Source organism: Pseudophryne corroboree, chromosome 9, assembly GCF_028390025.1.
Source record: "Pseudophryne corroboree isolate aPseCor3 chromosome 9, aPseCor3.hap2, whole genome shotgun sequence".
In the NCBI taxonomy this organism is placed as follows: Eukaryota; Metazoa; Chordata; class Amphibia; order Anura; family Myobatrachidae; genus Pseudophryne; species Pseudophryne corroboree.
The window spans coordinates 228,875,458-228,899,094 of record NC_086452.1 but is presented as its reverse complement, the minus strand read 5'-3'; the positions used below and the strand labels follow the sequence as shown (position 1 = coordinate 228,899,094).

The 23,637-nt window shown below is 52.3% G+C and overlaps 1 protein-coding gene across 3 annotated transcripts in view; it reads left to right on the top strand.

The window, feature by feature from the left end:
• GPSM2 (G protein signaling modulator 2) overlaps positions 1-23,637 on the top strand; it is a 287,348-nt gene that overhangs the window by 47,232 nt on the left and 216,479 nt on the right. For all 3 annotated transcript variants that reach the window (XM_063940157.1, XM_063940156.1, XM_063940158.1), the window contains exon 2: positions 23,225-23,276. The gene's annotated coding sequence lies outside the window, so the exon portion shown is untranslated. The remainder of the gene's footprint in view (positions 1-23,224; positions 23,277-23,637) is intronic.

The window sequence follows — 23,637 nt, the reverse complement described above, 5'->3', positions numbered from 1 at the left end:
GGTATTTACCAAAGTAATGGCCGAAATGATGATACTCCTTCGAAAGAAGGGAGTTATAATTATCCCGTACTTGGACGATCTCCTTATAAAGGCGAGGTCCATGGGGCAGTTGTTGGTCGGAGTAGCACTGTCTCAGGAAGTGCTACAACAGCACGGCTGGATTCTGAATATCCCAAAGTCGCAGCTGGTTCCTACGACGCGTCTGCTGTTCCTGGGTATGATTCTGGACACAGAACAGAAGAAGGTGTTTCTCCCGGAGGAGAAGGCCAAGGAGTTGTCATCTCTGGTCAGAGACCTCCTGAAACCAAAACAGGTGTCGGTGCATCACTGCACGCGAGTCCTGGGAAAGATGGTAGCTTCTTACGAAGCAATTCCCTTCGGCAGGTTCCATGCAAGGATCTTTCAGTGGAATCTTTTAGACAAGTGGTCCGGATCGCATCTTCAGATGCATTGGCTGATCACCCTGTCCCCGAGGGCCAGGGTGTCTCTGCTGTGGTGGCTGCAGAGTGCTCATCTTCTCGAGGGCCGCAGATTCGGCATACAGGACTGGGTCCTGGTGACCACGGATGCAAGCCTCCGAGGTTGGGGGGCAGTCACTCAGGGAAGAAACTTCCAAGGACAATGGTCGAGTCAGGAGGCTTCCCTGCACATAAATATTCTGGAACTAAGGGCCATTTACAATGCCCTAAGTCAGGCAAAACCCCTGCTTCAAAACCAGCCGGTGCTGATTCAGTCAGACAACATCACGGCGGTCGCCCATGTCAACCGACAGGGCGGCACAAGAAGCAGGATGGCGATGGCAGAAGCCACAAGGATTCTCCGATGGGCGGAAAATCATGTGATAGCACTGTCAGCAGTGTTCATTCCGGGAGTGGACAACTGGGAAGCAGACTTCCTCAGCAGGCACGACCTCCACCCGGGAGAGTGGGGACTTCATCCAGAAGTCTTCCAGCTGATTGTAAATCGTTGGGAAAGGCCACAGGTGGACATGATGGCGTTCCGCCTCAACAAAAAGCTAAAAAGATATTGCGCCAGGTCAAGGGACCCTCAGGCGATAGCTGTGGACGCTCTAGTGACACCGTGGGTGTACCAGTCGGTTTATGTGTTCCCTCCTCTTCCTCTCATACCAAAGGTACTGAGGATAATAAGAAAGAGAGGAGTAAGAACTATACTCATCGTTCCGGATTGGCCAAGAAGGACTTGGTACCCGGAACTACAAGAAATGATCTCAGAGGACCCTTGGCCTCTGCCGCTCCGACAGGACCTGCTATAGCAGGGGCCTTGTCTGTTCCAAGACTTACCGCGGCTGCGTTTGACGGCATGGCGGTTGAACGCCGGATCCTGATGGAAAAGGGCATTCCGGTTGAAGTCATTCCTACGCTGATAAAAGCTAGGAAGGATGTGACAGCAAAACATTATCACCGCATATGGCGAAAATATGTTGCTTGGTGTGAGGCTATGAAGGCCCCAACAGAAGAATTTCAGCTGGGTCGATTTCTGCACTTCCTACAGTCAGGAGTGACTATGGGCCTAAAATTGGGATCCATTAAAGTCCAGATTTCGGCCCTGTCTATTTTCTTTCAAAAAGAACTGGCTTCACTGCCTGAAGTTCAGACGTTTGTTAAGGGAGTGCTGCATATTCAGCCCCCTTTTGTGCCTCCAGTGGCACCTTGGGATCTCAACGTTGTGTTGGATTTACTAAAATAACATTGGTTTGAGCCACTTCAGACCGTGGAGTTGAAATACCTCACGTGGAAAGCGGTCATGCTTTTGGCCTTGGCTTCGGCTAGGCGTGTGTCAGAATTGGCGGCTGTGGCCGGAGAGCCCCCAGCCACGAGGCAAATGGCCGCCCTGGCACTAAGGGGTTAATCCTTAGTGCCCGGCGCCATTCGCCAAGACAAAGGGGCTCTTGGCGCCAAATTTGAATTGCATTGCGGGCGCTAGGCGCCGTGTTTTATAAATGTATAAAATGTATTTTTATGTATTTTTAAATGTGCCGTGGTCCCGGACCCCTCCGGAGACCACGGCAGGGAGGGCAGCCCCCGGCGCGCTCAGCAGAGTGTGCGCGCCGGGGGAGAGGAGGCAGCCTCTGACCGCCGGAGTCCGGGAGCTCCGCTCCCGGCAGCGGTCAGTGTAGCCCCGGGCGCCCTGGAGTGTGCGCGCCGGGGAGAAGGGTGAGCGCTGCGGCTGGGAGCTCGGCTCCCGCTGCAGTGCTCTATGTGAGAGCCGCCGCTGGGGGCCGGGAGCTCTGCTCCCAGCGCCTCAGCACAGCACGGGTGGCCAGCCGCAGCAGCCGGGACGGACGTCCCGGGCTGCTAGGCGGCGAGGGGGGTGCGCTGCAGCCCGGCTCCCCGCCGGACGCTGCAGCGAGGCCAACAGACAGGCGCCGCTCATGGGGGACCGGGCTAGCCGGCTCCCTAGCGGCGTGGGCACATTAGGCGGGCCAGCAGGATGGTGAGCGCTGGGGTCCGGGAGCTACGCTCCCGGCGCCTCAGCGCTGAAACAAGCCAGGGTCACGGCGGCCGGGACAAGTGTCCCGGTCCGCCGGGCTTATGGTACAGGGGGGTGCGCCGCTGCGTGCGGCGAGGCCACTGATTAGTGCCTCCCTGGGGGGACAGGGAGAGCCAGCTCCCTGGAACCCCAGAGGCAGAAAAGCAGGCTGGAGGATGGGGGAAGCCAGCCCCATACCTCCAGCACACAGAGAGCCCTCGCAGCCAGGCTGCAGGGCTAGGGAAGGCACTGCAGTGCCTGAGTATGTAGAGCCTGTGCAGGGCACAGGCTCAGTGTATATTTAACAAAGGGAAATGTACAGTGTGATTCAAAAATGTAATGTATTTAAAGATAAAATGCACTTACTTGATTGTGTGTCCCAGGAGGGGGGAATCCATAGCTGTGCAGGCTGATGGATTCTCCCAGACCTTTTCCCTAAAAACGGAATGCATTCCCATCCAGCCTCACAGTTCCAATAGGGACAGGGAGAAAGAGAAGCAGCTCAGCTATAGAACAAGCTGAGGGGTTTCTTGGAGCTCCATGGAGATCAGCCGTAGTGAACCAGAGACCTGGACCGGGGAGCCAGGCTGCCCAGCTCTGGAGCCCAAATCCAGGCTGCAGGCAGTGAGAGGGGTCCCGGGCAGGTTTCTGGAAGTCAGTTTAGGAGGGAAAAACTTCCCCCCAGCCAGACTGAACGGCACCGTGGGAGTAGCCTGCTCTCCCAGATGGGAGAGACAAAGGAGACCGGCCACTCCCCACTGTCCATTGGGGACAATGTTAGGTGTGCATGAGTCCAGAGCATGCACAGCTCATGGGTAAACATTGATTGGTTGTACACCACAGGGCGGGCTTACCCCCTGTGGTAGAGGGTCTTGGAGAGGGATAAAAGGAGGGCAGTTGGCCCATAGGATTGTGTATTGTAACATCTTCTTCTGCTGAAACATCTTAATTGTATGCTGTTGCCCCTAGCAATAGGGAGGAGCCTTTTTCAAGGTTTTTGAGCAATAAAACACCTTTGCCTCAAGAAGACTGCTTCATCTTGTGACCAACAGGGTTAGGCCAAACCTAGCCCCGTTCTCCGGCTGTCCAGGGAAGCACCTGACGTCTCCAAGCTCCGCCTTCCGCCAACTACCGGTAGAGGCCTAGCAAGTGGCTAGTGGGGATTCGTCGACACCACACAGGTGTGGTAAAGCAGTGCGTCGGCACATACAGAGCAGAACCGTGGTTCCAAACGCCACGGCAGGTTAGGAGTTTGGTGGTGGCAGCAAGAACCCGCCCACTGCGCAGTGGGTGGAGTCAGTAACAGGCGGTTACTGACGGTAAGCGGGAATCCCCTATGTGGTCAGGCCTCGTGCGGCTTGACCTTCCATTCTGTGCGCAGTCAACGGGACGCGGAAGCTGCGAGTGCTTCCGTACGGTATCGTCCTGTCACAGAAATTGGTGGCAGCAGTGGGATAATCCCAGGCGGCTTTTCATCACCTGATTGGAGAAGCCGAGTTACTCAGGAGAGGAGTAACTGCAGCGCAGGAGAACGCACAAGATGGCGGAATTCAGCGGAATGTCCAAGGAGGATCTGGAGATCGTATGCCAGGGGAAGGGTGTGGAAATCCCTTCCAACGCGTCCAGGAGCGTCATGCAGGCGGCGCTCAGGAGCTGGGAGGAGTCTCATCGGGCGGAGGTGGAAAGCACTGACGGCGTCAGCATCGCAGAGGACGGCCCAACAGTGGACCTTCGTAAGGAACCGGTGAGAACCACAAGCCCCGCCCTCTCTCACAGCAGCAATGTTTCCCAGCAATCCCTAGCAGGGCCAGGATCCCAACGTCCCAGGGGGGGCGGCCCGGATACCCTAGCAGATCGGCTAGCGGAATTGGGGGAAAGGGCAACGGAGCAAGAGCGCTTGATCATCATCCAGATGTGGCGTGATGAGCGGGCACCACAGGCCGTGGTACCCCGGGAGCCGTTGTCAGCTGTTGTTCACAGATCAGGACGTATTCAGTTTGCCAAGTTTGCAGACAGTGATGGGGACATTGATGGACATTTGCAAGTTTTTGAAAGGACTTGTAAACTACACGATCTACCCAAGTCAGAGTGGGTGAGACACCTTGTGCCCACTTTGCATGGAGAGGCCTTGGAGGCCTATCGAGGAGTGGCGACGGAGGACTGTGGGAACTACGACGAAGTCGCGAAGGCCCTCCTCCAGCGATTCTTCATCACTCCAGAGTCTTACAGGAAGAAGTTCAGAGACTTGCCCAAGAATCCTAGCAGCACCCATGAGCAGTTCGCCACCCAGCTGCGGCAGTACGTGGTGAAGTGGGTGAAGGATTCGGAAGCCACTACATGGGACGCACTGATCGACCTGATCTGCAGGGAGCAGTTCTACCGCCGGTGCGCCCAAGAAGTGAAGGAGTGGGTGCTAGATCGGGAGCCACCCAGCTTAAAGATGGCTGCCCAATTAGCCGACAAGTATGTGGCAATTCGGCCACAGGGGCAGAAGCGCCCCGCCAGCAGCCAGCTCCAACAGACTGTACCACCAAGGGGACCACCCTCTTCAGCTCATCACCCCCAAAGACAAGCATCTTCCAACCCGGGTGCTCTTGGCCAGCAACCGCACCGCAGCGTCCCTGCAACTGATCAGAGATCATCGGTGCCACGACTGGAGAAGAAGTGCTATGGCTGTGGGAAAATCGGACATCTGAGGATGAACTGTCCTGCATCCCAAGCACCCCAGACTCGTGCCCCAAATCCGAGTGCTGGAGCCCGGATCGCTTGTTTGACGAGAGGAGATGAGCCTACAGAGACTGTTCCCCCTCCAGTCAGTCCGATGGAGTGTGGCGAGAGACAGGTGCACTCTGCGGAGAGAGTCACCTGCATGGCCAAACAGCCCCTACACAACATGTGGAGGCACCTGCAGCCAGTCCACGTGGGACCTCTGCAGGGAGAAGGCCTAAGAGACTCTGGGGCCTCAATCACTGTGGTGAGCCCCCACCTTATAGATCCTGCTGCAGTATTGCAGGGTCGCACTGCCACGATCACCCTGGCAGAAGGAACAGAAAAAGCGGTTCCCATGGCAAGAGTCTACCTGGACTGGGGAGCTGGACCAGAGTTGCGAGAAGTTGCCGTCATGGATGGTCTCCCAACTGATGTGGTCCTAGGAAATGATCTGGGTGGTGGGATCGTCACTACGTTTGTTGGCGCCATTCCCCGGAGTCAAGTTCCAAAACCACCGTTGACATCAGCTACTCCAGCACAGCCCAGCCCAGAGGAAAAGACTACAGCTGCTAGACAACTGCCAGCACAGCCAACCACAGCATCAACCAGCCCAGAGGAAAAGATTACAGCGGCTAGATCAGCACATCGACCCCGCATGCCTTTTGCCTCTGGTATGCCCACGTCCCCTAGCAACGCAGAGGATGTCGGTTCCAGCTCGTTTGATCCTGTGGGGGTGCCCAATGATGTTCCTGACCCAAGTGGTTTGCCAACTCCGGCGGTGAGTATGAGAAACCACATTGACTTTTCCATGACTGACCCCTACCAGACTGACCCTAATAGTCCCCACCTAGATCCCCCTGTAGAGTTTCCCAATTTAGGAGAGATTGAGGGCCACAGGCAGGAGTTTAGGGAGGCTGAACTCTCTGACCCATCCCTGAAAGGCATGAGGCGCCACTCTGGCAGCGGCCTTGACAGGGTTGGGGCAGGAAGTTTGACCTGGCGGGAAGGGTTAAGGTACAGAGTAGCCAGGAAAGTGGGAGGGGATAGACCAGATAGGGAATGTGTCCAACTGGTCCCCTCAGGGAACGTTCCTGCGCAACCGGTGTCGGTTGCCAGCGAAACCCCTTTGGACAGCAACCCGGAGACAGACCGTACCCTGAAGTGCCTGACACAGAGCTTACCCTGGTCTGGAATGTCGGATGACGCCCAGACCAAATGTAAGGCTGGTGCCATGCGTTGGCAGCCGGGGCACTCCAGCGTTTGTGTTGTCTCTGGGCCTCTGCCCATAGGAGAACCGTTGCAGCAAGTTGCTGTGGACATAGCAGGTCCCCTGCCTGTGCACAGTAGATCGGGGAAGACACGCAGCCTCCCTGTAGTGGATGCCACACAGGATCCAGAGGCTGGTGGTCTGGCCGCCATCACTGTGGCACAGGTAGCGGACGAGGAGGAAAGAGTAGGCCTAGGTGACAGGGTAGGTTTCCCGAGTCATAGGTCGACAGAAGAGGATTGGAGGGCTGGTCTGACAGTTAGGGCAGACAATTGCCAGATAGGTATGATGGAGGTGCAGTGCCTGGGGCACCATGTGGGAGGAGACAGGGGTAGGCCCAACCCAGAGGGGGTGGAGGCAACCAGAGGCTGTCCCCGACCCACATCACCCAGACCGGTACTGACCTTAGAACCTGTAAGGCCCTACGGACATGTTGTCATTGACTTTAGTCCTGTAGTGAACCCCTTGACAGAGATGGCTAGGAAGGGCATTCCCAAGTCAGTGGACTTTGCACCCGCTTGCGAGTTGGCATTCCAGTCATTGAAGGAGGCTCGGGTACCCGCTCCAGTGCTGATGGCGCACATTCTTGACCAGGACTGTGTGTTACGAACTATTGCGCCACTGCACGGACTGGGAGCAGTACCGAGCCAGAAAGAGCCATATGGGCAGGAGCACCCTGTGGCCTGTTTGAGCAGAAAACTGCTATTGTGGGAGGTGGGGTATGCCACAGTTGGGACACCGTGGGTGGCACTTGTTTGTAACCGGCCCCCCACAGTCGTGACTTACCACCTACCTGTTAGGTGGCTGCAACCGACCTTGGGGGAATTGGACAGACTTTTGTGGTGGAGCCTTGAACTTGGACTTCAGGTGGACTATTTGAACATTGTGCACCCACAAAGAGAGGCCCACTACACTATGGATGAACTGTCTAGGCCAGGGCCTACACCCCCCAGGTAGCGTCCCCTTCACCCCAACGGACTGCGGGACCAGGACCCAAATCGTTGGGACATGGGTCCCTGGTTGACCCGCTTGAATGGGGGGGGAGGAGTGTGGCCGGAGAGCCCCCAGCCACGAGGCAAATGGCCGCCCTGGCACTGAAGGGGTTAATCCTTAGTGCCCGGCGCCATTCGCCAAGACAAAGGGGCTCTTGGCGCCAAATTTGAATTGCATTGCGGGCGCTAGGCGCCGTGTTTTATAAATGTATAAAATGTATTTTTATGTATTTTTAAATGTGCCGTGGTCCCGGACCCCTCCGGAGACCACGGCAGGGAGGGCAGCCCCCGGCGCGCTCAGCAGAGTGTGCGCGCCGGGGGAGAGGAGGCAGCCTCTGACCGCCGGAGTCCGGGAGCTCCGCTCCCGGCAGCGGTCAGTGTAGCCCCGGGCGCCCTGGAGTGTGCGCGCCGGGGAGAAGGGTGAGCGCTGCGGCTGGGAGCTCGGCTCCCGCTGCAGTGCTCTATGTGAGAGCCGCCGCTGGGGGCCGGGAGCTCTGCTCCCAGCGCCTCAGCACAGCACGGGTGGCCAGCCGCAGCAGCCGGGACGGACGTCCCGGGCTGCTAGGCGGCGAGGGGGGTGCGCTGCAGCCCGGCTCCCCGCCGGACGCTGCAGCGAGGCCAACAGACAGGCGCCGCTCATGGGGGACCGGGCTAGCCGGCTCCCTAGCGGCGTGGGCACATTAGGCGGGCCAGCAGGATGGTGAGCGCTGGGGTCCGGGAGCTACGCTCCCGGCGCCTCAGCGCTGAAACAAGCCAGGGTCACGGCGGCCGGGACAAGTGTCCCGGTCCGCCGGGCTTATGGTACAGGGGGGTGCGCCGCTGCGTGCGGCGAGGCCACTGATTAGTGCCTCCCTGGGGGGACAGGGAGAGCCAGCTCCCTGGAACCCCAGAGGCAGAAAAGCAGGCTGGAGGATGGGGGAAGCCAGCCCCATACCTCCAGCACACAGAGAGCCCTCGCAGCCAGGCTGCAGGGCTAGGGAAGGCACTGCAGTGCCTGAGTATGTAGAGCCTGTGCAGGGCACAGGCTCAGTGTATATTTAACAAAGGGAAATGTACAGTGTGATTCAAAAATGTAATGTATTTAAAGATAAAATGCACTTACTTGATTGTGTGTCCCAGGAGGGGGGAATCCATAGCTGTGCAGGCTGATGGATTCTCCCAGACCTTTTCCCTAAAAACGGAATGCATTCCCATCCAGCCTCACAGTTCCAATAGGGACAGGGAGAAAGAGAAGCAGCTCAGCTATAGAACAAGCTGAGGGGTTTCTTGGAGCTCCATGGAGATCAGCCGTAGTGAACCAGAGACCTGGACCGGGGAGCCAGGCTGCCCAGCTCTGGAGCCCAAATCCAGGCTGCAGGCAGTGAGAGGGGTCCCGGGCAGGTTTCTGGAAGTCAGTTTAGGAGGGAAAAACTTCCCCCCAGCCAGACTGAACGGCACCGTGGGAGTAGCCTGCTCTCCCAGATGGGAGAGACAAAGGAGACCGGCCACTCCCCACTGTCCATTGGGGACAATGTTAGGTGTGCATGAGTCCAGAGCATGCACAGCTCATGGGTAAACATTGATTGGTTGTACACCACAGGGCGGGCTTACCCCCTGTGGTAGAGGGTCTTGGAGAGGGATAAAAGGAGGGCAGTTGGCCCATAGGATTGTGTATTGTAACATCTTCTTCTGCTGAAACATCTTAATTGTATGCTGTTGCCCCTAGCAATAGGGAGGAGCCTTTTTCAAGGTTTTTGAGCAATAAAACACCTTTGCCTCAAGAAGACTGCTTCATCTTGTGACCAACAGGGTTAGGCCAAACCTAGCCCCGTTCTCCGGCTGTCCAGGGAAGCACCTGACGTCTCCAAGCTCCGCCTTCCGCCAACTACCGGTAGAGGCCTAGCAAGTGGCTAGTGGGGATTCGTCGACACCACACAGGTGTGGTAAAGCAGTGCGTCGGCACATACAGAGCAGAACCGTGGTTCCAAACGCCACGGCAGGTTAGGAGTTTGGTGGTGGCAGCAAGAACCCGCCCACAGCGCAGTGGGTGGAGTCAGTAACAGGCGGTTACTGACGGTAAGCGGGAATCCCCTATGTGGTCAGGCCTCGTGCGGCTTGACCTTCCATTCTGTGCGCAGTCAACGGGACGCGGAAGCTGCGAGTGCTTCCGTACGGTATCGTCCTGTCACAGCGGCTTTGTCATGTAAAAGCCCCTATCTGATCTTCCATATGGACAGGGCAGAATTGAGGACTCGTCCCCAATTTTTCCCTAAGGTGGTATCAGCGTTTCATTTGAACCAACCTATTGTGGTGCCTGCAGCTACTCGGGACTTGGAGGCTTCCAAGTTGCTGGATGTAGTCCGGGCCCTGAAAATCTATGTTTCCAGGACGGCTAGAGTCAGAAAAACTGACTCGCTGTTTATCCTGCATGCACCCAACAAGCTGGGTGCTCCTGCTTCAAAGCAGACTATTGCTCACTGGACCTGTAGCACGATTCAACTTGCACATTCTGCGGCTGGACTGCCGCATCCTAAATCAGTCAAAGCCCATTCCACGAGGAAGGTGGGCTCTTCTTGGGCGGCTGCCCGAGGGGTCTCGGCTTTACAACTTTGCCGAGCTGCTACCTGGTCGGGATCAAACACGTTTGCAAAATTCTACAAATTTGATACCCTGGCTGAGGAGGACCTTGAGTTTGCTCATTCGGTGCTGCAGAGTCATCCGCACTCTCCCGCCCGTTTGGGAGCTTTGGTATAATCCCCATGGTCCTTACGGAGTACCCAGCATCCACTAGGACGTCAGAGAAAATAAGATTTTACTCACCGGTAAATCTATTTCTCGTAGTCCGTAGTGGATGCTGGGAGCCCGTCCCAAGTGCGGAATTCTGCAATACTTGTATATAGTTATTGCTTAACTATAGGGTTTTTTGTTCTGAGCCATCAGTTTAATGAGGCTCAGTTGTTGTCCATACTGTTAACTGGGTATAGTTATCACGAGTTGTACGGTGTGATTGGTGTGGCTGGTATGAGTCTTACCCTGGATTCCAAATCCTTTCCTTGTAATGTCAGCTCTTCCGGGCACAGTTTCCCTAACTGAGGTCTGGAGGAGGGGCATAGAGGGAGGAGCCAGTGCACACCAGATAGTACCTAATCTTTCTTTTAGAGTGCCCAGTCTCCTGCGGAGCCCGTCTATTCCCCATGGTCCTTACGGAGTACCCAGCATCCACTACGGACTACGAGAAATAGATTTACTGGTGAGTAAAATCTTATTTCTCTGACTTCCTAAGTGGATGCTGGGGACTCCGTCAGGACCATGGGGATTAGCGGCTCCGCAGGAGACAGGGCACAAAAGTAAAAACTTTAGGACTAGGTGGTGTGCACTGGCTCCTCCCCCTATGACCCTCCTCCAAGCCTCAGTTAGGTTTTTGTGCCCGGCCGAGAAGGGTGCAATCTAGGTAGCTCTCCTGAGCTGCTTAGAATAAAAGTATAGACTTAGGTTTTTTTATTTTCAGTGAGTCCTGCTGGCAACAGGCTCACTGCATCGAGGGACTAAGGGGAGAAGAAGCGAACTCACCTGCGTGCAGAGTGGATTGGGCTTCTTGGCTACTGGACATTAGCTCCAGAGGGACGATCACAGGCCCAGCCATGGATGGGTCCCGGAGCCGCGCCGCCGGCCGCCTTACAGAGCCAGAAGAGTGAAGAGGTCCAGAAATCGGCGGCAGAAGGCATCTTGTCTTCAAGAAAGGTAGCGCACAGCACTGCAGCTGTGCGCCATTGCTCTCAGCACACTTCACACTCCGGTCACTGAGGGTGCAGGGCGCTGGGGGGGGGCGCCCTGAGACGCAATGAAAACACTATTTATGGTAAAAAATACATCACATATAGCTCCTGGGCTATATGGATGTATTTAACCCCTGCCATTTTACCTCATAAAAAGCGGGAGAAAGGCTCCGCCCCCTTCACGGCGGCCTATCTCCTCAGCACACAAGCGCCATTTTCCCTCACAGCTCCGCTGGAAGGACGTCTCCCTGACTCTCCCCTGCAGTCCTGCACTACAGAAACAGGGTAAAAAAGAGAGGGGGGGGGCACTAATTTGGCATATAAAAACATATATTGCAGCTATAAGGGAGAAACACTTATTTATAAGGTTGTCCCTATACATATATAGCGCTCTGGTGTGTGCTGGCAAACTCTCCCTCTGTCTCCCCAAAGGGCTAGTGGGGTCCTGTCCTCTATCAGAGCATTCCCTGTGTGTGTGCTGTGTGTCGGTACGCGTGTGTCGACATGTATGAGGAGGAAAATGGTGTGGAGGCGGAGCAATTGCCTGTATTAGTGATGTCACCCCCTAGGGAGTCGACACCTGACTGGATGGTCTTATTTAAGGAATTACGTGATAGTGTCAGCACTTTACAAAAAACTGTTGACGACATGAGACAGCCGGCAAGTCAGTTAGTGCCTGTCCAGGCGTCTCAAACACCGTCAGGGGCTCTAAAGCGCCCATTACCTCAGTCGGTCGACACAGACACGGACACTGACTCCAGTGTCGACGGTGAAGAAACAAACGTATTTTCCAGTAGGGCCACACGTTACATGATCACGGCAATGAAGGAGGCTTTGCATATTTCTGATACTACAAGTACCACAAAAAAGGGTATTATGTGGGGTGTGAAAAAACTACCCGTAGTTTTTCCTGAATCAGAAGAATTAAATGAAGTGTGTGATGATGCGTGGGTCTCCCCCGATAAAAAATTGCTGATATCTAAGAAATTATTGGCATTATACCCTTTCCCGCCAGAAGTTAGGGCGCGTTTGGAAACACCCCCTAGGGTGGATAAGTCACTCACACGCTTATCAAAACAAGTGGCGTTACCGTCTCCTGATACGGCCGCCCTCAAGGAGCCAGTTGATAGGAAGCTGGAAAATGTCCTAAAAAGTATATACACACATACTGGTGTTATACTGCGACCAGCGATTGCCTCAGCCTGGATGTGCAGCGCTGGGGTGGCGTGGTCGGAGTCCCTGACTGAAAATATTGATACCCTGGACAGGGACAGTATTTTATTGACTATAGAGCGTTTAAAAGATGCGTTTCTATATATGCGTGATGCACAGAGGGATATTTGCACCCTGGCATCAAGAGTAAATGCGATGTCCATTTCTGCCAGAAGATGTTTATGGACACGACAGTGGTCAGGTGATGCGGATTCCAGACGGCATATGGAAGTATTGCCGTATAAAGGGGAGGAGTTATTTGGGGTCGGTCTTTCGGACCTGGTGGCCACGGCAACAGCTGGAAAATCCACCTTTTTACCCCAACTCACCTCTCAGCAGAAAAAGACACCGTCTTTTCAGCCTCAGTCCTTTCGTCCCCATAAGGGCAAGCGGGCAAAAGGCCAGTCATATCTGCCCCGGGGTAGAGGAAAGGGAAAAAGACTGCAGCAGACAGCCTCTTCCCAGGAACAGAAGCCCTCCACCGCTTCTGCCAAGTCCTCAGCATGACGCTGGGGCCTTACAAGCGGACTCAGGTGCGGTGGGGGGTCGTCTCAAGAGTTTCAGCGCGCAGTGGGCTCACTCGCAAGTGGACCCCTGGATCCTACAGGTAGTATCCCAGGGGTACAGATTGGAATTCGAGACGTCTCCCCCTCGCAGGTTCCTGAAGTCTGCTTTACCAACGTCTCCCTCCAGGGAGGCAGTATTGGAAGCAATTCACAAGCTGTATTCCCAGCAGGTGATAATCAAAGTACCCCTCCTACAACAGGGAAAGGGGTATTATTCCACACTATTTGTGATACCGAAGCCAGACGGCTCGGTGAGACCTATTCTAAATCTGAAATCTTTGAACACTTACATACAAAGGTTCAAATTCAAGATGGAGTCACTCAGAGCAGTGATAGCGAACCTGGAAGAAGGGGACTATATGGTGTCCCTGGACATCAAGGATGCTTACCTTCATGTCCCAATTTGCCCTTCTCACCAAGGGTACCTCAGGTTCGTAGTACAGAACTGTCATTATCAGTTTCAGACGCTGCCGTTTGGATTGTCCACGGCACCCACGGGTCTTTACCAAGGTAATGGCCGAAATGATGATTCTTCTTCGAAGAAAAGGCGTCTTAATTATCCCTTACTTGGACGATCTCCTGATAAGGGCAAAGTCCAGGGAACAGTTGGAGGTCGGAGTAGCACTATCTCGGGTACTGCTACAACAGCACGGGTGGATTCTAAATATTCCAAAATCGCAGCTGATCCCGACGACAGGTCTGCTGTTCCTAGGGATGATTCTGGACACAGTCCAGAAAAAGGTGTTTCTCCCGGAGGAGAAAGCCAGGGAGTTATCCGAGCTAGTCAGGAACCTCCTAAAACCAGGAAAAGTGTCAGTGCATCATTGCACAAGGGTCCTGGGAAAAATGGTGGCTTCTTACGAAGCGATTCCATTCGGCAGATTTCACGCAAGAACTTTTCAGTGGGATCTGCTGGACAAATGGTCCGGATCGCATCTTCAGATGCATCAGCGGATAACCCTGTCTCCGAGGACAAGGGTGTCTCTTCTGTGGTGGCTGCAGAGTGATCATCTACTAGAGGGCCGCAGATTCGGCATTCAGGATTGGATCCTGGTGACCACGGATGCCAGCCTGAGAGGCTGGGGAGCAGTCACACAGGGAAGAAATTTCCAGGGAACGTGGTCAAGTCTAGAGACTTCTCTCCACATAAATATACTGGAGCTAAGGGCAATTTACAATGCTCTATGCCTAGCAAGACCTCTGCTTCAAGGTCAGCCGGTGCTGATCCAGTCGGACAACATCACGGCAGTCGCCCACGTAAACAGACAGGGCGGCACAAGAAGCAGGAGGGCAATGGCAGAAGCTGCAAGGATTCTTCGCTGGGCGGAAAATCATGTGATAGCACTGTCAGCAGTGTTCATTCCGGGAGTGGACAACTGGGAAGCAGACTTCCTCAGCAGGCACGACCTCCACCCGGGAGAGTGGCGACTTCACACGGAAGTCTTCCACATGATTGTGAACCGTTGGGAAAAACCAAAGGTGGACATGATGGCGTCCCGCCTCAACAAAAAACTGGACAGGTATTGCGCCAGGTCAAGGGACCCTCAGGCAATAGCTGTGGACGCTCTGGTAACACCGTGGGTGTACCAGTCAGTGTATGTGTTCCCTCCCCTTCCTCTCATACCCAAGGTACTGAGAATTATAAGACGGAGAGGAGTAAGAACTATACTCGTGGCTCCGGATTGGCCAAGGAGGACTTGGTACCCGGAACTTCAAGAGATGCTCACAGAGGACCCATGGCCTCTGCCGTTAAGAAGGGACTTGCTTCAGCAAGGACCCTGTCTGTTCCTAGACTTACCGCGGCTGCGTTTGACGGCATGGCGGTTGAACGCCGGATCCTAAGGGAAAAAGGCATTCCGGAAGAGGTCATACCTACCCTGGTCAAAGCCAGGAAGGAGGTGACCGCACAACATTATCACCGCATTTGGCGAAAATATATTGCGTGGTGTGAGGCAAGGAAGGCCCCCACGGAGGAATTTCAACTCGGTCGATTCCTGCATTTCCTGCAAACAGGAGTGTCTATGGGCCTCAAATTGGGGTCCATTAAGGTTCAAATTTCGGCCCTGTCGATTTTCTTCCAGAAAGAATTGGCTTCAGTTCCTGAAGTCCAGACATTCGTCAAGGGAGTACTGCATATACAACCCCCTTTTGTGCCTCCAGTGGCACCGTGGGATCTCAACGTAGTTCTGGGATTCCTCAAATCACATTGGTTTGAACCGCTCAAATCTGTGGATTTGAAATATCTCACATGGAAAGTGACCATGCTGTTGGCCCTGGCCTCGGCCAGGCGAGTGTCAGAATTGGCGGCTTTGTCTCACAAAAGCCCATATCTGATTTTCCATTCGGACAGGGCAGAACTGCGGACTCGTCCCCAGTTTCTCCCTAAGGTGGTGTCAGCGTTTCACCTGAACCAACCTATTGTGGTGCCTGCGGCTACTAGGGACTTGGAGGACTCCAAGTTGCTAGACGTTGTCAGGGCCCTGAAAATATTTATTTCCAGGACGGCTGGAGTCAGGAAAGCTGACTCGCTGTTTATCCTGTATGCACCCAACAAGCTGGGTGCTCCTGCTTCTAAGGAGACGATTGCTCGTTGGATTTGTAGTACAATTCAGCTTGCACATTCTGTGGCAGGCCTGCCACAGCCAAAATCTGTAAATGCCCTTTCCACAAGGAAGGTGGGCTCATCTTGGGCGGCTGCCCGAGGGGTCTCGGCTTTACAACTTTGCCGAGCTGCTACTTGGTCAGGGGCAAACACGTTTGCTAAATTCTACAAATTTGATACCCTGGCTGAGGAGGACCTGGAGTTCTCTCATTCGGTGCTGCAGAGTCATCCGCACTCTCCCGCCCGTTTGGGAGCTTTGGTATAATCCCCATGGTCCTGACGGAGTCCCCAGCATCCACTTAGGACGTCAGAGAAAATAAGAATTTACTTACCGATAATTCTATTTCTCGTAGTCCGTAGTGGATGCTTGACGCCCATCCCAAGTGCGGATTGTCTGCAATACTTGTACATAGTTATTGTTACAAAAATCGGGTTATTATTGTTGTGAGCCATCTTTTCAGAGGCTCCTCTGTTATCATGCTGTTAACTGGGTTCAGATCACAAGTTGTACAGTGTGATTGGTATGAGTCTTACCCGGGATTCAAAATCTTTCCTTATTGTGTACGCTCGTCCGGGCACAGTATCCTAACTGAGGCTTGGAGGAGGGTCATAGGGGGAGGAGCCAGTGCACACCACCTAGTCCTAAAGCTTTTACTTTTGTGCCCTGTCTCCTGCGGAGCCGCTAATCCCCATGGTCCTGACGGAGTCCCAGCATCCACTACGGACTACGAGAAATAGAATTATCGGTAAGTAAATTCTTATTTTTTCTATGCACCATCCAACCGTCTGGTTTTTAGCCTATTAAAATATTCTACAGATGATGTCTCAGACCTGAAATGGCTGTTAACAGCAAACAATAGCTTACGTGCCGCAAATGCAGTGTCAACTATTTCAAGTTCTTTCAAGTATGGAAATTTTTACATACATAATACAGTACTATAAGGTGTGTTTTCTTATACCAAATAACTGGCAATTTAAGTTTTGTAACCTCTAGAGCAGCTTTAACAAGTGATGTCTGTAGTGCTGGGACAGTCCCTAAAATGGCACCTTCTGGTAGTGCTACAGTATATCTCTTTGGTCTATTTAATTCAAGCAAGTACTGTATATAAAAAATACACTATAGCTATGTACATCATATTTGCTTGGATAAAGCCCTACATGTTTTACCTGTGAGTCCAGCCTTTTCTATGTGAGAGATTTTTTTTTTCTTTTTTGGAACAGTGTTAAGCCTACATGCATATATAGTTCTATGGTTATATGGCCCATCCTATGGAGTAGTTGCCCAGAAGTGACATTTAGGGTGTGAGTGCCTGTAAAACTGGTTTGGGAGTTAAAATAAAGCAAGACAGATTTGACATTTATTCCTGGTAAATGCAAAATACTGTCACGTGCAAATCTATTTACTGCATGATAATGGCATGTTGGGCTGCTGGTGCTAGGACAGTGTTACATTATGTTACAAGAAAAATAAATTAAAACCAGTGCCACACCGATGATGAAGGGAAGACTATTGTAGCACACCTCAGAAATAAGCATATGTACTGCTATAGAAAATAGTGGGTGTGGCTACACTAAATCGCTATTAAAAATTAGCCTTGTTGCATATAAAGATATATATATAGAAAGTGTTCATATATCCCGGGAGATATTACAAAGGAATAGACAGTATGCAATAATATGCACCAGTGTTCTACACCATAAAATAGGGGCATTTTGTTCTCTGCCATTGCCCTAATCCTATCCACTCAGTTGCAGATGTAATCTGACATTTAGATAATGTGTACCCCTGTCCTGGCAGTTGAAGAACCCATCCTAGTTTGATGGGTTAGGACAGTAAAACAGGTTGGCCACGGACTTCCATCAGAAGGCCAGCTGAACTTGCAAACATTAGTAACACCAAGGAATTTACATTTCTCTAACGTCTTAAGTGGATGCTGGGGACTCCGTAAGGACCATGGGGAATAGCGGCTCCGCAGGAGACTGGGCACAAAAGTAAAGCTTTAGAACTACCTGGTGTGCACTGGCTCCTCCCCCTATGACCCTCCTCCAAGCCTCAGTTAGATACTGTGCCCGAACGAGAAGGGTGCACACTAGGTGGCTCTCCTGAGCTGCTTAGTGAAAAGTTTAGTTTTAGGTTTTTTTATTTTCAGTGAGACCTGCTGGCAACAGGCTCACTGCATCGAGGGACTAAGGGGAGAAGAAGCGAACTCACCTGCGTGCAGAGTGGATTGGGCTTCTTAGGCTACTGGACATTAGCTCCAGAGGGACGATCACAGGCCCAGCCATGGATGGGTCCCAGAGCCGCGCCGCCGGCCCCCTTACAGAGCCAGAAGACAGAAGAGGTCCGGAAAATCGGCGGCAGAAGACGTCCTGTTTTCACCAAGGTAGCGCACAGCACTGCAGCTGTGCGCCATTGCTCCTCAGCACACTTCGGTCACTGAGGGTGCAGGGCGCTAGGGGGGGGCGCCCTGAGCAGCAATAAAAACACCTTGGCTGGCGAAAATACATCACATATAGCCCCCAGGGCTATATGGATGAATTTTAACCCCTGCCAGAATCCATAAAAAAGCAGGAGAAAAGTCCGCGAAAAAGGGGCGGAGCCTATCTCCTCAGCACACTGGCGCCATTTTCCCTCACAGCTCAGTTGGAGGGAAGCTCCCCTGGCTCTCCCCTGCAGTCACTACACTACAGAAAGGGTTAAAAAAGAGAGGGGGGCACTAATTAGGCGCAGTATTAACAATACAGCAGCTATAAGGGGAAAAACACTTATATAAGGTTATCCCTGTGTATATATATAGCGCTCTGGTGTGTGCTGGCAAACTTTCCCTCTGTCTCCCCAAAGGGCTAGTGGGGTCCTGTCCTCTATCAGAGCATTCCCTGTGTGTGTGCTGTGTGTCGGTACATTTGTGTCGACATGTATGAGGAGAAAAATGATGTGGAGACGGAGCAGATTGCCTGTAATAGTGATGTCACCCCCTAGGGCAGTGTTTCCCAACCGCGGTCCTCAAGGCACACTAACAGTCCTGGTTTTAGTGATATCCAGGCTTGAACACAGGTGACTTAATTAGTACCTCAGTTATTTTGATTTAACCATCTGTGCTGAAGCCTGGATATCACTAAAACCTGCACTGTTGGTGTGCCTTGAGGACCGCGGTTGGGAATGCCTGCCCTAGGGGGTCGACACCTGAGTGGATGAACTGTTGGAAGGAATTACGTGACAGTGTCAGCTCTGTATAAAAGACAGTGGTTGACATGAGACAGCCGGCTACTCAGCTTGTGCCTGTCCAGACGTCTCATAGGCCGTCAGGGGCTCTAAATACGAGTACCACCAAAAAGGGGTATTATGTTCGGTGAGGAAAAACTACCTGTAGTTTTCCTGAATCTGAGAAATTAAATGAGGTGTGTGATGATGCGTGGGTTTCCCCCGATAACAACTGATAATTTCTAAAATGTTATTGGCATTATATCCTTTCCCGCCAGAGGTTAGGGTGCGTTGGGAAACACCCCCTAGGGTGGATAAAGCGCTCACACGCTTGTAAGAACAAGAGCTCTACCCTCTCCTGAGATGGCCGCCCTTAAGGATCCTGCTGATAGAAAGCAGGAGGGTATCCTAAAATGTATTTACACACATACTGGTGTTATACTGCGACCAGCAATCGCCTCAGCCTGGATGTGCAGTGCTGGGTTGGCGTGGTCGGATTCCCTGACTGAAAATATTGATACCCTAGATAGGGACAGTATATTATTGCCTATAGAGCATTTGAAAGATGCATTTCTATATATGCGTGATGCACAGCGGAATATTTGCCGACTGGCATCAAGTCTAAGTGCGTTGTCCATTTCTACCAGTAGAGGGTTATGGACACGACAGTGGTCAGGTGATGCGGATTCCAAACGGCATTTGGAAGTATTGCCTTATTAAGAGGAGGAGTTATTTGGGGTCGGTCTTTCAGACCTGGTGGCCACGGCAACAGCTGGGAAATCCACGTGTGTACCCCAGGTCGCCTCTCAACATGAGAAGACGCCGTATTATCAGGCGCAGTCTTTTCGTGGACAAGCGGGCAAAAGGTTCCTCATTTCTGCCCCGTGACAGAGGGAGAGGAAAAAGGCTGCAGAAATCAGCCAGTTCCCAGGAACAGAAACCCTCTCCCGCCTCTGCCAAGCCCTCAGTATGACGCTGGGGCTTTACAAGCAGAATCGGGCACGGTGGGGGGCCCGTCTCAATGAATTTCAGCGCGCAGTGGGCTCACTCGCAAGTAGACCCCTGGATCCTTCAGGTGATATCTCAGGGGTACAAATTGGAATTCGAGACGTCTCCCCCTCGCCGTTTCCTAAAGTCGGCTTTACCGATGTCTCCTTCTGACAGGGAGACAGTTTTGGAAGCCATTCACAAGCTGTATTCCCAGCAGGTGATAATCAAGGTACCCCTCCTGCAACAGGGAACGGGGTATTATTCCACACTGTTGTGGTACCGAAGCCGGACGGCTCGGTGAGACCGATTCTAAATCTAAAATCTTTGAACACTTACATACAGAGGTTCAAATTCAAGATTGAGTCACTCAGAGCAGTGATTGCGAACCTGGAAGAAGGGGACTACATGATGTCTCGGGACATCAAGGATGCTTACCTTCATGTCAAAATTTACCCTTCTCACCAAGGGTACCTCAGGTTTATGGTACAGAACTGTCACTATCAGTTCAGACGCTGCCGTATGGATGGTCCACGGCACCCCGGGTCTTTACCAAGGTAATGGCCGAAATGATGATATTCCTTCGAAGGAAGGGAATTTTAGTTATCCCTTACTTGGACGATTCCCTGATAAGGGTAAGATCCAGGGAACAGTTGGAGGTCGGTGTAGCACTATCTCAGGTAGTGTTGCGGCAGCACGATTGGATTCTCAATATTCCAAAATCGCAGCTGGTTCCGACGACTCGTCTTCTGTTCCTAGGGATGATCCTGGACACAGTCCAGAAAAAGGTGTTTCTCCCGGAGGAGAAAGCCAGGGAGTTATCCGAGCTAGTCAGGAACCTCCTAAAACCGAGCCAACTCTCAGTGCATCAATGCACAAGGGTTCTGGGTAAAATGGTGGCTTCCTACGAAGCAATCCCATTCGGCAGATTCCACGCAAGAACTTTCCAGTGGGACCTGCTGGACAAATGGTCCGGGTCGCATCTTCAGATGCATCAGCGGATAACCCTGTCACCAAGGACAAGGGTGTCCCTCCTGTGGTGGTTGCAGAGTGCTCATCTTCTAGAGGGCCGCAGATTCGGCATTCAGGACTGGGTCCTGGTGACCACGGATGCCAGCCTGCGAGGCTGGGGAGCAGTCACACAGGGAAGGAATTTCCAGGGCTTATGGTCAAGCCTGGAGACATCACTTCACATAAATATCCTGAAGCTAAGGGCCATTTACAATGCTCTAAGCTTAGCAAGACCTCTGCTTCAAGGTCAGCCGGTGTTGATCCAGTCGGACAACATCACGGCAGTCACCCACGTAAACAGACAGGGTGGCACAAGAAGCAGGAGGGCAATGGCAGAAGCTGCAAGGATTCTTCGCTGGGCGGAAAATCATGTGATAGCACTGTCAGCAGTATTCATTCCGGGAGTGGACAACTGGGAAGCAGACTTCTTCAGCAGACACGACCTCCACCCGGGAGAGTGGAGACTTCACCCAGAAGTCTTCCACATGATTATAAACCGTTGGGAAAAACTCGACAGGTATTGCGCCAGGTCAAGGGACCCTCAGGCAATAGCTGTAGACGCTCTGGTAACACCGTGGGTGTACCAGTGTATGTGTTCCCTCCTCTGCCTCTCATACCCAAGGTACTGAGATTGATAAGATGGAGAGGAGTAAGCACTATATTCGTGGCTCCGGATTGGCCAAGAAGGACTTGGTAACCGGAACTTCAAGAGATGCTCACGGAGGATCCGTGGCCTCTACCTCTAAGAAGGGACCTGCTCCAGCAAGGACCCTGTCTGTTCCAAGACTTACCGCGGCTGCGTTTGACGGCATGGCGGTTGAACGCCGGATCCTGAAGGAAAAAAGGCATTCCGGATGAAGTCATCCCTATCCTGATCAAAGCCAGGAAGGATGTAACCGCAAAACATTATCACCGCATTTGGCGAAAATATGTTGCGTGGTGCGAGGCCAGTAAGGCCCGACGGAGGAAATTCAACTGGGTCGATTCCTACATTTCCTGCAAACAGGAGTGTCTATGGGCCTGAAATTGGGGTCCATTAAGGTTCAAATTTCGGCCCTGTCAATTTTCTTCCAAAAAGAACTAGCTTCAGTCCCTGAAGTTCAGACGTTTGTAAAAGGGGTACTGCATATACAGCCTCCTTTTGTGCCTCCAGTGGCACTTTGGGATCTAAATGTAGTTTTTGGGTTCCAAAAGTCACATTGGTTTGAACCACTTAAATCTGTGGAGTTAAAATATCTCACATGGAAAGTGGTCATGCTGTTTGCCCTGGCCTGGGCCAGGCGCGTGTCAGAATTGGCGGCTTTATCCTGTAAAAGCCCTTATCTGATTTTCCATTCGGACAGGGCGGAATTGAGGACTCGTCCTCAGTTTCTCCCTAAGGTGGTTTCAGCGTTTCACCTGAACCAACCTATTGTGGTGCCTGCGGCTACTAGGGACTTGGAGGACTCCAAGTTGCTAGACGTTGTCAGGGCCCTGAAAATATATGTTTCCAGGACGGCTGGAGTCAGAAAATCTGACTCGCTGTTTATCCTGTATGCACCCAACAAGCTGGGTGCTCCTGCTTCTAAGCAGACTATTGCTCGTTGGATTTGTACTACAATTCAGCTTGCACATTCTGTGGCAGGCCTGCCACAGCCAAAAATCTGTAAATGCCCACTCCACAAGGAAGGTGGGCTCATCTTGGGCGGCTGCCCGAGGGGTCTCGGCTTTACAACTTTGCCGAGCAGCTACTTGGTCAGGAGCAAATACGTTTGTAAAATTCTACAAAATTGATACCCTGGCTGAGGAGGACCTGGAGTTCTCTCATTTGGTGCTGCAGAGTCATCCGCACTCTCCCGCCCGTTTGGGAGCTTTGGTATAATCCCCATGGTCCTTACGGAGTCCCCAGCATCCACTTAGGACGTTAGAGAAAATAAGAATTTACTTACCGATAATTCTATTTCTCGTAGTCCGTAGTGGATGCTGGGCGCCCATCCCAAGTGCGGATTGTCTGCAATACTGGTACATAGTTATTGTTACCAAAAAATCGGGTTATTGCTGTAGTGAGCCATCTTTTCTAGAGGCTCCTCTGTTATCATGCTGTTAACTGGGTTTAGATCACGAGTTATACGGTGTGATTGGTGTGGCTGGTATGAGTCTTACCCGGGATTCAAAATCCTTCCTTATTGTGTACGCTCGTCCGGGCACAGTATCCTAACTGAGGCTTGGAGGAGGGTCATAGGGGGAGGAGCCAGTGCACACCAGGTAGTTCTAAAGCTTTACTTTTGTGCCCAGTCTCCTGCGGAGCCGCTATTCCCCATGGTCCTTACGGAGTCCCCAGCATCCACTACGGACTACGAGAAATAGAATTATCGGTAAGTAAATTCTTATTATTTTTTATTAACTTTTTGTATTTTTTTTTAATTCAGTTTTTTCTGTGTTTGCATTAAAGCTATTCTTGATCTTGAAGAGGAAGACGCGGCAACTAAACTTCAGCCATCCAGGTATTTCACTGAATATATGTTATAGGTCGCTTCCCAATCTAACCTGCAAATACTTAAGTAAGCAGAAGATGTGTATTTTGTTGTAAAGGGAGTGGGCAAAACGGGAACTCCTAGATACAATATATGAGGGAGCAAGCAGGGTTTACACACGGGTAATAATTAACATCCCTGAATGGTTGATACTGTATATATAATGCCAGATCACCCTTGTTCTTGTCATTATGGCCGGCATGACTGCTAAAGGAGATACTTTGAAAAAGCATTCTTAGGGAACTTCTGGCTGCACATTCAGTGCCCATCACAGCTCAACTTCTTATGGTTTCCTAGGTGATATCCGTATGGATCTCTCATGGAAAAAACC